We start from the raw sequence: 13,214 nt of genomic DNA, 5'->3' as shown, positions 1-13,214 counted from the left end.
CCCACACACGGCTAATGTGTAAGGTAAAGTCTACGGGCTTGGAAAAATCCGTATGTAAATCGATAGAAAACTGGCTAAAAGATCGTATTCAAAGAGTAGTGGTTGAGGATTCATACTCCTAATGGTCTAAGGCTGTTAGTGGTGTACCCCAATGTTCAGTGTTGGGACCCTTACTTTTTAATATATCTATAAATGATATAGGGTCTGGGATTAAAAGTACCATTTCAGTGTTTGGAGAGGACACCAAGCTTTGTAATGGGATACAAGCCGACCTCAATGCAGTTTAATTGGGCAACTATGTGGCAAATGAAGTTTAATGTTGATAAATGTAAAGTTATGTACTTGGGGGCTAAGAATATGCATGCATCATACATACTGGGGGGGGGGTACAACTGGGGGAATCAATGGTGGAGAAGAATCTGAGAGTTTTGGTAAATCACAAGCTTAATAATGGCATGCAATGCCAAGCTGCGGTTTCCAAAGTGAGCTAAATACTTTTTTGTATTAAAAGAGGTATAAAATGCAGAGAAGAGATATTATTTTACCCCAAGTGCAAATCATTAGTAAAACCTCATCTGGAATATGCAGTTTAGTTTTTGGCACCACTTCACAAAAAGGATATTGGGGAACTGGAGAAAATGCAGAGAAATGCAACCAAACTGATATGAGGCATGGAGGAGCTCATCTATAAGGAAAGATTAGAGGAACTGAATTAATTTTCTCTTGAGAAGAGGAGATTAAGGGGGGGGGGGGGATATGATCAACATGTATAAATACATAAGTGGTCCATATAGTGAACTTGGTGTAGAGGTATTTACCATAAAGTCATCAAAGGACAATAGGGCACTCTTTACATCTGGAGGAAAAGAGATTTAATCTCCAAATAAAGAAAGGCTTCTTCACAGTAAGCTGTAAAAATGTGGAATAGACTCCCTCAAGAGCTGGTTCTGGCCAGTTCAGTATACAGTGGGGCAAAAAAGTATTTAGTCAGCCACCAATTGTGCAAGTTCTCCCACTTACAAATATGAGAGAGGCCTGTAATTGGCATCATAGGTAGACCTCAACTATGAGAGACAAAATGAGAAAACAAATCCAGACAATCACATTGGCTGATTTGGAAAGAATTTATTTGCAAATTATGGTGGAAAATAAGTATTTGGTCACCTACAAACAAGCAAGATTTCTGGCTCTCACAGACCTGCACCTTCTTCTTTAAGAGACTACTCTGTCCTGCACTCATTACCTGTATCAATGGCACCTGTTTGAACTTGTTATCAGTATAAAAGACACCTGTCCACAACCTCAAACAGTCACACTCCAAACTCCACTATGGTGAAGACCAAAGAGCTGTCGAAGGACACCAGAAACAAAGTTGTAGACCTGCACCAGGCTGGGAAGACTGAATCTGCAATAGGCAAGCAGCTTGGTGTGAACAAATCAACTGTGGGAGCAATAATTAGAAAATGGAAGACATACAAGACCACTGATAATCTCCCTTGATCTGGGGCTCCACGCAAGATCTCACCCCGTGGGGTCAAAATGATCACAAGAACGGTGAGCAAAAATCCCAGGACCACACAGGGGGACCTAGTGAATGACCTGCAGAGAGCTGGGACCAACATAACAAAGGCTACCATCAGTAGCACACTACGCCGCCAGGGACTCAGATCCTGCAGTGCCAGACGTGTCCCCCTGCTTAAGCCAGTACATGTCCGGGCCCGTCTGAAGTTTGCTAGAGAGCATTCGGATGATCCAGAAGAGGATTGGGAGAATGTCATATGGTCAGATGAAACCAAAACCAAAATAGAACTGTTTGGTAGAAACACAACTCGTCGTGTTTGGAGGAGAGAGAATGCTGAGTTGCATCCAAAGAACACCATACCTACTGTGAAGCATGGGGGTGGCAACATCATGCTTTGGGGCTGTTTCTCCGCAAAGGGACCAGGCCGACTGCTCCATGTACAGGACAGAATGAATAGAGCCATGTATCGTGAGATTTTGAGTGCAAACCTCCTTCCATCAGCAAGGGCATTGAAGATGAAACGTGGCTGGGTCTTCCAACATGACAATGATCCCAAACATACCGCCCGGGCAACGAAGGAGTGGCTTCGTAAGAAGCATTTCAAGGTCCTGGAGTGGCCTAGCCAGTCTCCAGATCTCAACCCCATAGAAAACCTTTGGAGGGAGTTGAAAGTCCGTGTTGCCCAGCGACAGCCCCAAAACATCACTGCTCTAGGGGAGATCTGCATGGAGGAATGGGCCAACATACCAGCAACAGTGTGTGCCAACCTTGTGAAGACTTACAGGAAACGTTTGACCTCTGTCATTGCCAACAAAGGATATATAACAAAGTATTGAGATGAACTTTTCATATTGATCAAATACTTATTTTCCACCATAATTTGCAAATAAATTCTTTCCAAATCAGCCAATGTGATTGTCTGGATTTGTTTTCTCATTTTGTCTCTCATAGTTGAGGTCTACCTATGATGCCAATTACAGGCCTCTCTCATCTTTTTAAGTGGGAGAACTTGCACAATTGGTGGCTGACTAAATACTTTTTTGCCCCACTGTATTGTTCTAAGAAAGGCCTGAATTCTTTCATAGATACTTATAATATAACTGATACTAATATTTTTAGGTAATGTTGATCCAGGGAATATCCCGATTGCCTCTTGGGGGATCAGAAAGGATTTTTGTACCCCGCTGGAGCAAACTGAACATACTTTTATTAGGTTTTTTTTGCCTTCCTCTGGATCAACTGTGGGTATAGGATAGCATATATGGAGGCTTTCGATTTGTGTGTGATGTGTGTTTTTTTTTTTGTTGAACTGGATGTACTAGTGTCTTTTTTCAACCAGAATAACTATGTAAATATATATATATTATATATATATGGGGTTGAACAAAAATATGGAAACAATACATGATTTGCAGGTGTGAAAGTGACAACATGTTTCGCATTGACAACGGAAGTGATGTAACATTCTTTTGCTTCCGCTGCGTGATGAGACACCTATCTAACAGGTGGGAAGCCTCACTTTTGTTATTCACTGTGTGCACTGCTAGTAATACAGAGCCATGTCAGAGATTACAGATTTTCAAAGAGGCCACCTTGTTGATGCCCACTTGGCTGGTGCCTCTGTGATTGAATTTGCCAATTTATTTGCGATGTCACGAGGTACAGTATCAAAGGTTATGATGGGATACAGTTTCTGGGAAATGTCATCTGATGAACATAAGCGCACTTGACATGGTCAACTGACAGAGAAAAAAGGACATTGGGCACGACTGTGACCCGGAATAAGGTAACAACTGCTGCAAAAGTGACTGCAGAGCTCAATCTTAGTCTTCGAAAGCATGTGTCCACAAACACTGTGCAGAGGGAACTTCAAAAGCCAAACCACTAGTGACCAATATTAATGCTCAGAAGAGTAGAAAGTGCTGCAACACACATAAATCGTGGACTATCAATCAATGGAAGACTGTAATATGATCTAATGAATCGAGCTTCACACTGTTCCCAACCACCGGATGTGTTTACCTGTGGCGAACACTGTCCCAAGCTTACAACCAGCACAGTCTTGTGCCAACGGTAAAGCATGATGGTGGCGCAATTATGATTTGGGCAGCCATATCTTGGTATTGGCAGTTGCTCCAAAACTTAGTAAATGAGGTAAAGCTTCACTTTGCAAAAGAATATCCAATGACATGCAAGGAAAATAAAAAAAAAACAGCATCATTACTTTCACATGAATGGCTGATGGAAGTCACCACAGCTTCTGCTCATTGACTAAGCTCTGGAGCAACTGCTCTTGCAGAGTGCAACTACACTGTGCAAAGTGCACAGTCTGTTTTCCTTTAATAAATCAACCCCTTTGTTTCCTGAAGACAGTGCCATTTACCAAGATGATAATGCTCCAATTCACACACCTGGTGTTGTCAAGTCATGGTTTGATGAGCATACAGATGAAGTCTTGCACCTTCTCTAGGTGCTGCAGTTAGCCGCTATAGCCGTTAGCCACTATAATCAATTTTGGAAAACAAGGTTTGGAGTGGTATCAGATTCCATTATCCACCATCCAAGACTTATAATTGTCATTTACCAGGAGAATTCAGTTAGCCTTGCTTTGGATGCCAAAGGCAGTGCAACACCATATTAAGTAACAATTTTCTTTTTACCTGGTGTTTCCACAATTGTGTCCAGCCCCAGAATGTGAGATTATATATATACACATACACACACTCACACTATATTGCCAAAAGTATTGGGACACCCCTCCAAATCATTGAATTCAGGTGTTCCAATCACCTCCATAGCCACAGATGTATAAAATCAAGCACATAGGCATTCAGACTGCTTCTACAAACATTTGTGAAAGAATGGATCACTCTCAGGAGCTCAGTGAGTTCAAGCGTGGTTCCGTGGTAGGTTGCCACCTGTGCAATAAGTCCATCCGTGAAATTTCCTTGCTAGTGTTAATGGTATTATAAGAAAGTGGAAGCAACTGGGAAAACAGCAACTCCGCCATGAAGTGGTGGGCGACGTAAGATGACAGAGCGGGGTCAGCACATGCTGAAGAACAGAGTGTGCAGAAGTCGCCGTCTGCAGAGTCAATAGCTAAAAACCTCCAAACTTCATGTGGCCTTCAAATTATCACAACAGCAGTGCATAGAGAGCTTCGTGGAATGTGTTTCCATGGCTGAGCAGCTGCATCCAAGCCTTACATCAACAAGTGCAATGCAAAGCATTGGATGCAGTGGTGTAAAGCACACCACCACTGGACTCTAGAGCAGTAGAGATGTGTTCTCTGGAGTGACCAATCATGCTTCTCTGTCTGGCAATCTGATGGACGTGTCTGGGTTTGGCAGTTGCCAGGTGAACGGTACTTGCCTGATTGCATTGTGCCAAGTGTAAAGTTTGGTGGAGAGGGGATTATGGTGTTGGGTTGTATTTCAGGGGTTGGGCTTGACCCCTTAGTTCCAGTAAAGGGAACTCTTAAGGCATCAGCATACCAAGACATCTTGGACAATTTCATGTACCAAACTTTGTGGAAACAGTTTGGGGATGACCCCTTCCTGTTCCAACATGACTGCGCACCAGTGCACAAAGCAAGGTCCATAAAGTCATGGATGAGTCCTGGCCTCAACCCGATTGAACACCTCTGGGATGAACTAGAGTGGACCAATACTTTTGGCAATATAATGTGTGTATGTATATATACACACACACTGCTCAAAAAAAGGAACACTTTGAAAACACATCACATCTCAATGGATATCTATCTATAGTGATATGGACTGGGTAATGTGTTAGGAACGTAAGGAAGCCCCATCTCTTGATGGAAATGAAAATTATCAACCTACAGAGGACTTAATTCAAAGACACCCCAAAACTCAAAATGAAAAAATGATGCAGCAGGCTAGTCCATTTTGTTGAAATTTCATTACAGCAACTCAGAATGATACTCAGTAGTTTGTATGGCCCCCACGTGCTTGTATGCATGCTTGACAATGTCTGGGCATGCTCCTAATGAGATGACGGATGGTGTCCTGGGGTATTTCCTCCCAGATCTGGACCAGGGCATCACTGAGCTCCTGGACAGTATGAGGTGCAACCGGGCGGCGTCGAATGGACCGAAACATGATATCCCAGAGGTGTTCTATTGATTTAGGTCAGGCGAGCGTGGGGGCCATTCAATGGTATCAATTCCTTCATCCTCCAGGAACTGCCTGCATACTCTCACCACATGAGGCCGGGCATTGTCGATCACCAGGAAGAACCCAGGACCCACTGCACCATAGTAGGGTCTGAATATGGGTCCAAGGATTTCATTCCGATACCTAATGGCAGTCAGGGTGCCATTGGTTAGCCTGTGGAGCTCTGTGCATCCCTCCATGGATATGCCTCCCCAGACCATCACTGACCCACCACCAAAACGGTCATGCTGAACAATGTTACAGGCAGCATAACATTCTCCATGGCTTTCATGTGCTCAGGGTGAACCTGCTCTTATTTGTAAAAAGCACAGGGTGCCAGTGGCGGACCTGCCAACTTTGGTGCTCATTGGCAAGTGCCAATCCCTTAATGCTATACTCTGATTAAAAAGTGTTCATAAATATATATATATACACAAACACACTTTTTTTGGACTAGAAAGATGGGATAGGATAGAATGTGTAATGTTTTGGGGCTCACCCACATATACCGTGAACAATGGTAGTTTTCCATACTGGATCAAAACCAGTCACTGTTCATATTGTGACATTGGTGTCATGTGCAGTGTAGAAAAACAGACATGCTACATATTTCTGCAACGTACTGGATGGCACGTTTAAACTTTGGACACATTCAATAAAGTTAACCCCCCCTCAAAAAAAGAGTGACTTGTGTTTTAGGGTGCGGCTAGTGTGAACTAGCCCTTAAAGCCCAACCCCAAAAAACGTTTAAATTATCCTTTGCAGTGGGTCTGTGCCTGCACTGCAAGGGCTAATTGCTCCTGTAGGTTTAGGGTCCACAGAAAATAAGATTTACTCGATCATCCATGCTGCTATATCAGTCTCTACAGCAAATTTCTCCCCCATGCTCCAGGTCTAAGGTTCTGACATCATCAAAAACAATACAAGGTCCATAGTCTTGCATTGGGCATGATGTCTCAGTGAGGGACAGTCCACAGCTGGTACCAAAGAGGACACTAGCCTTACTATGGGTTGCAGCACCATTTACATATACATGCTCTTATATCAGCTTGTATCAGAACTGTGTAGGTTGACGGTTGACTGCCACATGCACAATGTTCCAGATCACGAATTGTATGACCAAAACACCTAGCTTTTCTTACAGCAGGGGGCATTAAAACATAATTAATACTTTATTAAATGCTGCATTTTTATAAAGACCCAGTCAGACTAACTTGCAATTAAAGTTTACTTTTCTCTAGTGTTGCCATAGTGACCATTAGCAGCATTTCTGAGGGCCAGGGGACTCTTTGATGTCCAGGGACTCACAGCCACATTTGCACTTTCAGTAATACATAGAAGCCAATTAATATAAACAAGGAACATGGAATCCTTGTCCTTCCGGCTGTACACCACAACCCTCATCGTGTCCCTCCCCAGAAAGCAGAATCTCAGGCAGATGTCTTCCTGGGGTTTGCTGCTGGGTGTGGGAGAGGTCCACAAGTCCCCCCTGCTGCTGCAACCAACGTTGGGAACGGTCTACCACTGTCACTCTCACAGTCCACAGAGGGACAACTTCCTGATACTGTAACAGCAGGCATCACACTTCTAAGGGCCAACAAGGGCTCCCTCCAAATCAAAGAGGGCTTTTGAAGTTTTTAGGCACTTAATGAGCATTTTTAAAGTTCCTCCCCGAGTCATCAAATATTAAACAGGTCCTGTCATTAGGTATTTACATTTATTTACCAGCAATTATTTTTTTATTCACTTGCTATGTGCCTCTGAACTTGCTAGAAAATGTGACTGGTCATTTCCCTACCATAATCCCACATGCCATTTCTAAGACCTTTCCTCTTTTAGCAGTGTCTAGTCAATGTCTGTGCTGACCCAGCACCTCTGTCCATCCCCTCCCCTCCCTACACATGTAGCTACAGGACTAAAAGCAAATACTATTGAGTATCACCTGACAGCTCTGAGTCTGTTGGGACTGCTGACATCACAACCAAGCTAGCTGCACACAGCAGTCTCCGAGGTCTTAGATGTCTACACAAGGGAGGCGTTTACAGGTGAATAACATGCATAAATACTTTAAATGTACAAATAATCCTATGAGAATATTTTGGTTAATATAAATGGTCTGGCAATAGCGTCTCTTTATGAATGTAATATAAACTACTTTCCTACTACCCACAATCCTCCTTTATACCTTCAACCTGGAACAGGGTGTAGGTATAAATCTGATGTCAGATCCAATGCAGCATAAAACAATGCTGATGTATAGGGGCAATGGTTGTCACAACTTATATCCCAGATACCAGCAGGGAACACAGAAACATGGAAGAGCAACAGCAGAAAAAAAGACCAAGGGGTCCATCAAGTCAGCCCCATTTTTTTATTACTTAAAGTGGAGTTCCATTCAAAAGCGGAAGCTCCTCTTATTTGCCTCCTCCCCTCTCCAATGCCATATTTGGCACCTTTTGGGGGGGAGCGGATACCTGTTTTTGACAGTACCCGCTCCCACTTCCGGCTCAGTTCACCGAAGCAAAGTGAGCCAGAGGTTCGGCCCCCTCCTCCCTCCCACAGTCTCCTGGGAAGTTTCACAGGTCCCAGAAGACTGCCGGACCAATCAGGAGGCGCAGCGTGACTGATGCATGCGCAGTGGACACCAGGCTGTGAAGCCGCAAGCTGTCACAGCCTGGTGCCCACAGTTGAGATGCCGGCGCTGGACTCCAGGACAGGTAAGTGTGTGTTTATTAAACGTCAGCTACAGTTTTTGTAGCTGCTGACTTTTAATAAATACAGAAACAGCTGGAACTCTGCTTTAGGTATTGATCTATGTTTGTCCCAAGCATGTCTGAATCCATTTACTGTTGACTGGCTCACTACCTCTGCTTGAAGTCTATTCCAAGCATCAACTACTCTTTCGGTAAAATAATACTTTCTAAGATTAGCTTTGAACGTTCCTTCTGCTAGTTTGAGGTAATGTCCCCGTGTTTTTATCTTACAGTAAATTCATATTGAAATATACTGCACTCCTAAACTTTATCCACCCCCTGGATGCAAGGTTCAATCAGGTCTCCTCTCTCTCCCTTCTTTGCCTTCAGCCTGAACATATTATAGTCTGGAGGATATGTTTTATCCATCAGACCTTTTACCATCTGTGTTGCCCTTTTCTGGGCTCGTTCTATCTTATCATGTTCCTAGCTGCGGCAGAGTGCCTACTGTGGCAGAAGTAGGAGGGATGGAGCAAACAACGAGACATCAAAAGGTAATAAACTCAAATACAAAAATGTCATATATTGCAGCTTACCAATCATTAGATGTAGTGGCTGAATTTTTTAAAGGCTTTTCTCCTCCCTCTGTTTTCTGGTGATCTGGCCAATAATACACCTCCTGTATTACACAGACACCACTCTGAAGGAGCACAGGGGGCAAATTTGGACAGCAGCATTGTCAGTCTGGGGAGGGGGCGGTGTGTTAGAAATACTAGCAGATTCATATACGGTAATAATTTGAAGCCAAACTCCAGCTAATATTTTATAAGCAGTCACAGCAAACTGTTTTTTTTCCTTTTGGGATAAAAGTTTTACATAAATAAAATCTGGTTATTTTAATCATCCTTGTCAGTGTTAAATGGTCTGTCTCATCCCTGTGACTGCAAGAGAGCTTTTCTGCTGAAAAACAACAGACGTACTGGCTGGATCACCAGATGAAAATAGAAATGAAAACTAAAACAGCCATCACGTCTAAGAATTGGTAAGCTGCTATATAATAAATGTTCTTTTGGGTTTAATACTGCTTTCAGCTGCCATAGTATTTCCATTAATAATCAGTCAGCACACAACAAAGTAAGGAGATGTAGCAACACAGCTTTCATGTAGCTATATTTAACTTGGGACAAAAAAGCAAAATTGCAAAATATCAGGAAAAAAAACAAAGCAGATTTTTACTTGGCAAGCAGAATAATCTGGAACTCCAATTGTCATAAGTAAGCCATTTCTACCACAGTGGGCATGCTGGGATGAGGCACAGGAAGCTGCACTAGTGCAAAGTGGTGCCACCATATTGCTTGTGCAGTGTGAACCACATGACTGGCTTAACGGAATTGCCAATGTTGTAGCAGTTAAAACAATTTAAATACATTTATGTAACCGTGCATTTATCTGCTTGGCTGGAGTTGCATTTTAAAGCATCAAAATTTCTTTAGGCTGTGTTGATAATGAGGTAGATTATGAGGGTCTTGTAGATTTGGCAACCATGAAGCAGAAGTGAGAGTGACAGAGTTAATTTCTTCTTTTTCTAGGTCAGTGGTGAAATAAATCATTCCCTTTCCTAACATCTCCTCCGAGTCCACTGCCTCCGCACACCACCAGAGACTGCGACGAACTGAGCAGCCAGAAGAAAATAACTAGCAAAATTATCATTTTTATAACATCCCATAAAATGTAATTTGTTTGAATGCTGCAAATTAAAAATTGAAATACAGATAGTCTTCACCTCTTGTTAGGACTCCACTTCTAGTCTGCCTTCTCAATAGCACTTGTGGAGGAGTGAATGGAGAATTCTCCTAGACAATAATATTTGTGGACACAAGCATGCTGGATTCGGAGGTCTACTGGGAGGTGGATGTTATGGAACACGGACAGCCACTGAAGGCTTCAGCTGTAATTCTTGTAGTCATGATGGTTACCCAGCCTATGGGATTTGTTCTGCTGTATGAATATCAGCATACAAGAGGCTTTCCAAACATAAAATATGTTAGATGAACCTTGTTTACAAAGCATGGATGAAGGCCAGCCAATCAGACATGTCATTTAAAATAGAAGTATGGAGTTTATAAAAAAGACATTTCTACTAACCTAGGTGGATGCAGCATTGATCCAATTCTGCATCTGTCCTCTGCATCACATTACATTCACAGGAACATACATTATGACAGAAGCACACCTGAACAAATCTGTTACATTAATGACTTACCACAGAGTGGGGATTTCAGCTGGCTGGAAGGTGATTATTTCATATCTGCCAAATTTTTCAGATCTGTGGAAAAAATAGAGATTAGTCAGATATTGCCACAAGCATTCAGTTCACACAATACAATACACAGAGGAAACAGCCAATCACAGTTTTAGGCTCCATGCACATGGGGTGTTTTAATAATGCTGGTAACGTTAGCTGTGTAAAGTCATGTTAAAAACATGAGGTTTTCAGCAGTTTTTAGCGTTTTTGCATTAGCGTTTAGCAGGCTTTTTTTCTTATTTTTTTCTACATAAAAAAACCCTTTTTTTTTAATCAAAAAAGGTCAAAATACGACAGTTTGCCATGTTTTACAGCATTAGAGTGTTTTCACAGCCAAAAACTCCTAGAAACCCACTAGTTCTGGGGTTTTTCCTAGTCACAAATCGTTGATTGCAGTCTATGTGTGCATGGACACATAGGATAACATGCTAGGGAGTTTATTAACTGTAGAAAAAACGCCAAAAGCCAAAAACAGCTGCTGTAAAAATGTCCCGTGTGCATGAGGACTTACAGAGCTGTGGGTGAACACCTATCACTACACTACCAGGGCTCTGAAAGGAGAGACTCTGCTCCCTCGTACAGCAGCAGCTCTAAGCACCACTCCTCTCTGCTGCTACTTCACAGAAGAGTCCATGTATGCAGATACTTGATATGAGTTCAGGGCCCAGTGAATGGAGACAGGTAAGACAAATCAAGGTAAAGTGACGGAATTCAGGTTCTGGTCTAGATCACCTCCCTCTGTGTGACCTAGACCTGAGAGTTTTCCTGGTGCACAGGGCTTTACTATGTGACCGTTAGCTACGCAGTAAAGACAGGCCGAGTTTCAGGCAACCGATCGTTCTTGTGGCGTGAGGCATATGTGCTTTAATTGCATAGGTATAGTTGCAGAGGTGGGTAGTTCAGGAGCTTCCTGGGGAACAGGTGCTAAACAACCCACTGGACGGGTGACGTGGACAAGGCCTTTCCAGATCTCACTCCTGGAAGCGGACATCGATTTGCTTGTTAAGGGCGATTAAAGGGGAACTACACTTTATCTGACCACCACAAACCAAAAGCAGTATTTAAATCAATTTTAATATTCAAACCAAACTCCCCCATCAATCCATATCGCCATGTTTTATTTTGCTGAGTAATCAATTAGAAAAACACCCACCACCTTTTCTGGTTGTGGACATCTTTTGCAAGGGTAGATGATTCCTGTAGCAATTCCTTCCTGAAATCCACCTGCCCTTACAGATACACATACAGGCAAGAGGGTGTGCTTAGCTGAAAAAGCCTCTCCTCCTCTCCTGAAGACTCCCGGGATGCATGACATCATTTGCCTAGGCATGAAAACTAGGAAGTATCTAAAGAAATGTAGAAAACAATTTAAAAAAGTAAATATGATATACTTTCCTAATGCTAGCAGCATTAGGATTACAAATAGTCAATGTTGATTGAGAGAGTGAAGTTCCACTTTAAGTCATCCAGGGTGGAAGGTATGGTTTTGCCAACTAGTTCGTCCTTAATACAGCCCGCTAAACCTTGCCAAAAGGTTGCGGTAAAGGCCTTAATATTCAATGCCACATCCGAGACCATGGTGCGAAACTAAACTGTGTATTGACCAACAGTCATGCTTCCTTGACGAACCCGAAGAAGTGCTCCAGCAGCGGATGATGCCCTCCCTGGCATAGAAACATAGAAAAGTGACGTCAGAAAAAGACCGAGTGGTCCATTGAGTCTGCCTGTGGGTTTTTTTTTTTGTAAGACATCAAAAGGTGTCGCAGAAAGGCAGTAAGACTGGAAATCATTGGCTCTTGACCTTCCAAAAGTGGCGAGGCCCAAGCCAGAGCCTTACCAGAAAGGAATGATATCATGTACCTTGGAACAATCAGTAGGGAAATGATGGGCTGCTAACTCAAAATAAATTGAGCACTGGTTGATGAAGCCCTGACAAGCTTTTGGATCACCAGAAAAACAAGGCGGCGGAGGCAGCTGAAGTTTCGAAGGACAGTCCAAGACAGGAGTAATAGTGGGACCCGGGACAGAGTGAGAGGAAGTGGAGCCAACTTGCAGCTGGTCCAACTGGGAATAGAGTTCCTGCAGACACTCCACGGCCTGCTCTTGGTAGGCCTGCTGGACCTCAACTCTCTGTGCCGACCTTTAAAGTTGTTTCAGAAGTAGCTGTGGTGTCTTCGAGGACCTCATGGCCTGAGCAAATTGTCAAATGTCTGTAGTAGTCAGCCCTTGCAGATCGCCAACTCAGGGTTCACCAGAGTGCGGAGACTAAGCCACAGCCTGCTTCTTCACCAGGGCCCCTGATAGTGGGGATGGACTTGCAGCAAGCTGGAAGCAGGACATGGCCCACAGGTACGCCCAGCTGAGGATGAGGAGACTACTTGCCTGTGCAGCGTATGAACAGCAGGCAACAAAGTGAAATCCAGGAGACAAGGCAAAGTCAGGATGGGCAGCAGACAAGCACAGATGGTAGATGAAACTGTGTTGGTACACGGGTAGTCAGACACAGGATACACGAG

At 43.2% G+C, this 13,214-nt stretch overlaps 1 protein-coding gene across 2 annotated transcripts in view; it reads right to left on the bottom strand.

Moving 5' to 3' along the window:
* Nucleotides 1–13,214, bottom strand: part of ARHGAP32 (Rho GTPase activating protein 32) — a 291,658-nt gene that overhangs the window by 209,536 nt on the left and 68,908 nt on the right. For both annotated transcript variants that reach the window (XM_089652090.1, XM_089652091.1), the window contains one exon: nucleotides 10,657–10,719. The gene's annotated coding sequence lies outside the window, so the exon portion shown is untranslated. The remainder of the gene's footprint in view (nucleotides 1–10,656; nucleotides 10,720–13,214) is intronic.

This window comes from Staurois parvus, unplaced genomic scaffold, assembly GCF_062004578.1.
Source record: "Staurois parvus isolate SC_StPar_1 unplaced genomic scaffold, SC_StPar_1.0 ptg000671l, whole genome shotgun sequence".
NCBI lineage: Eukaryota > Metazoa > Chordata > Amphibia > Anura > Ranidae > Staurois > Staurois parvus.
This window is presented reverse-complemented; position numbering and strand designations above follow the sequence as displayed.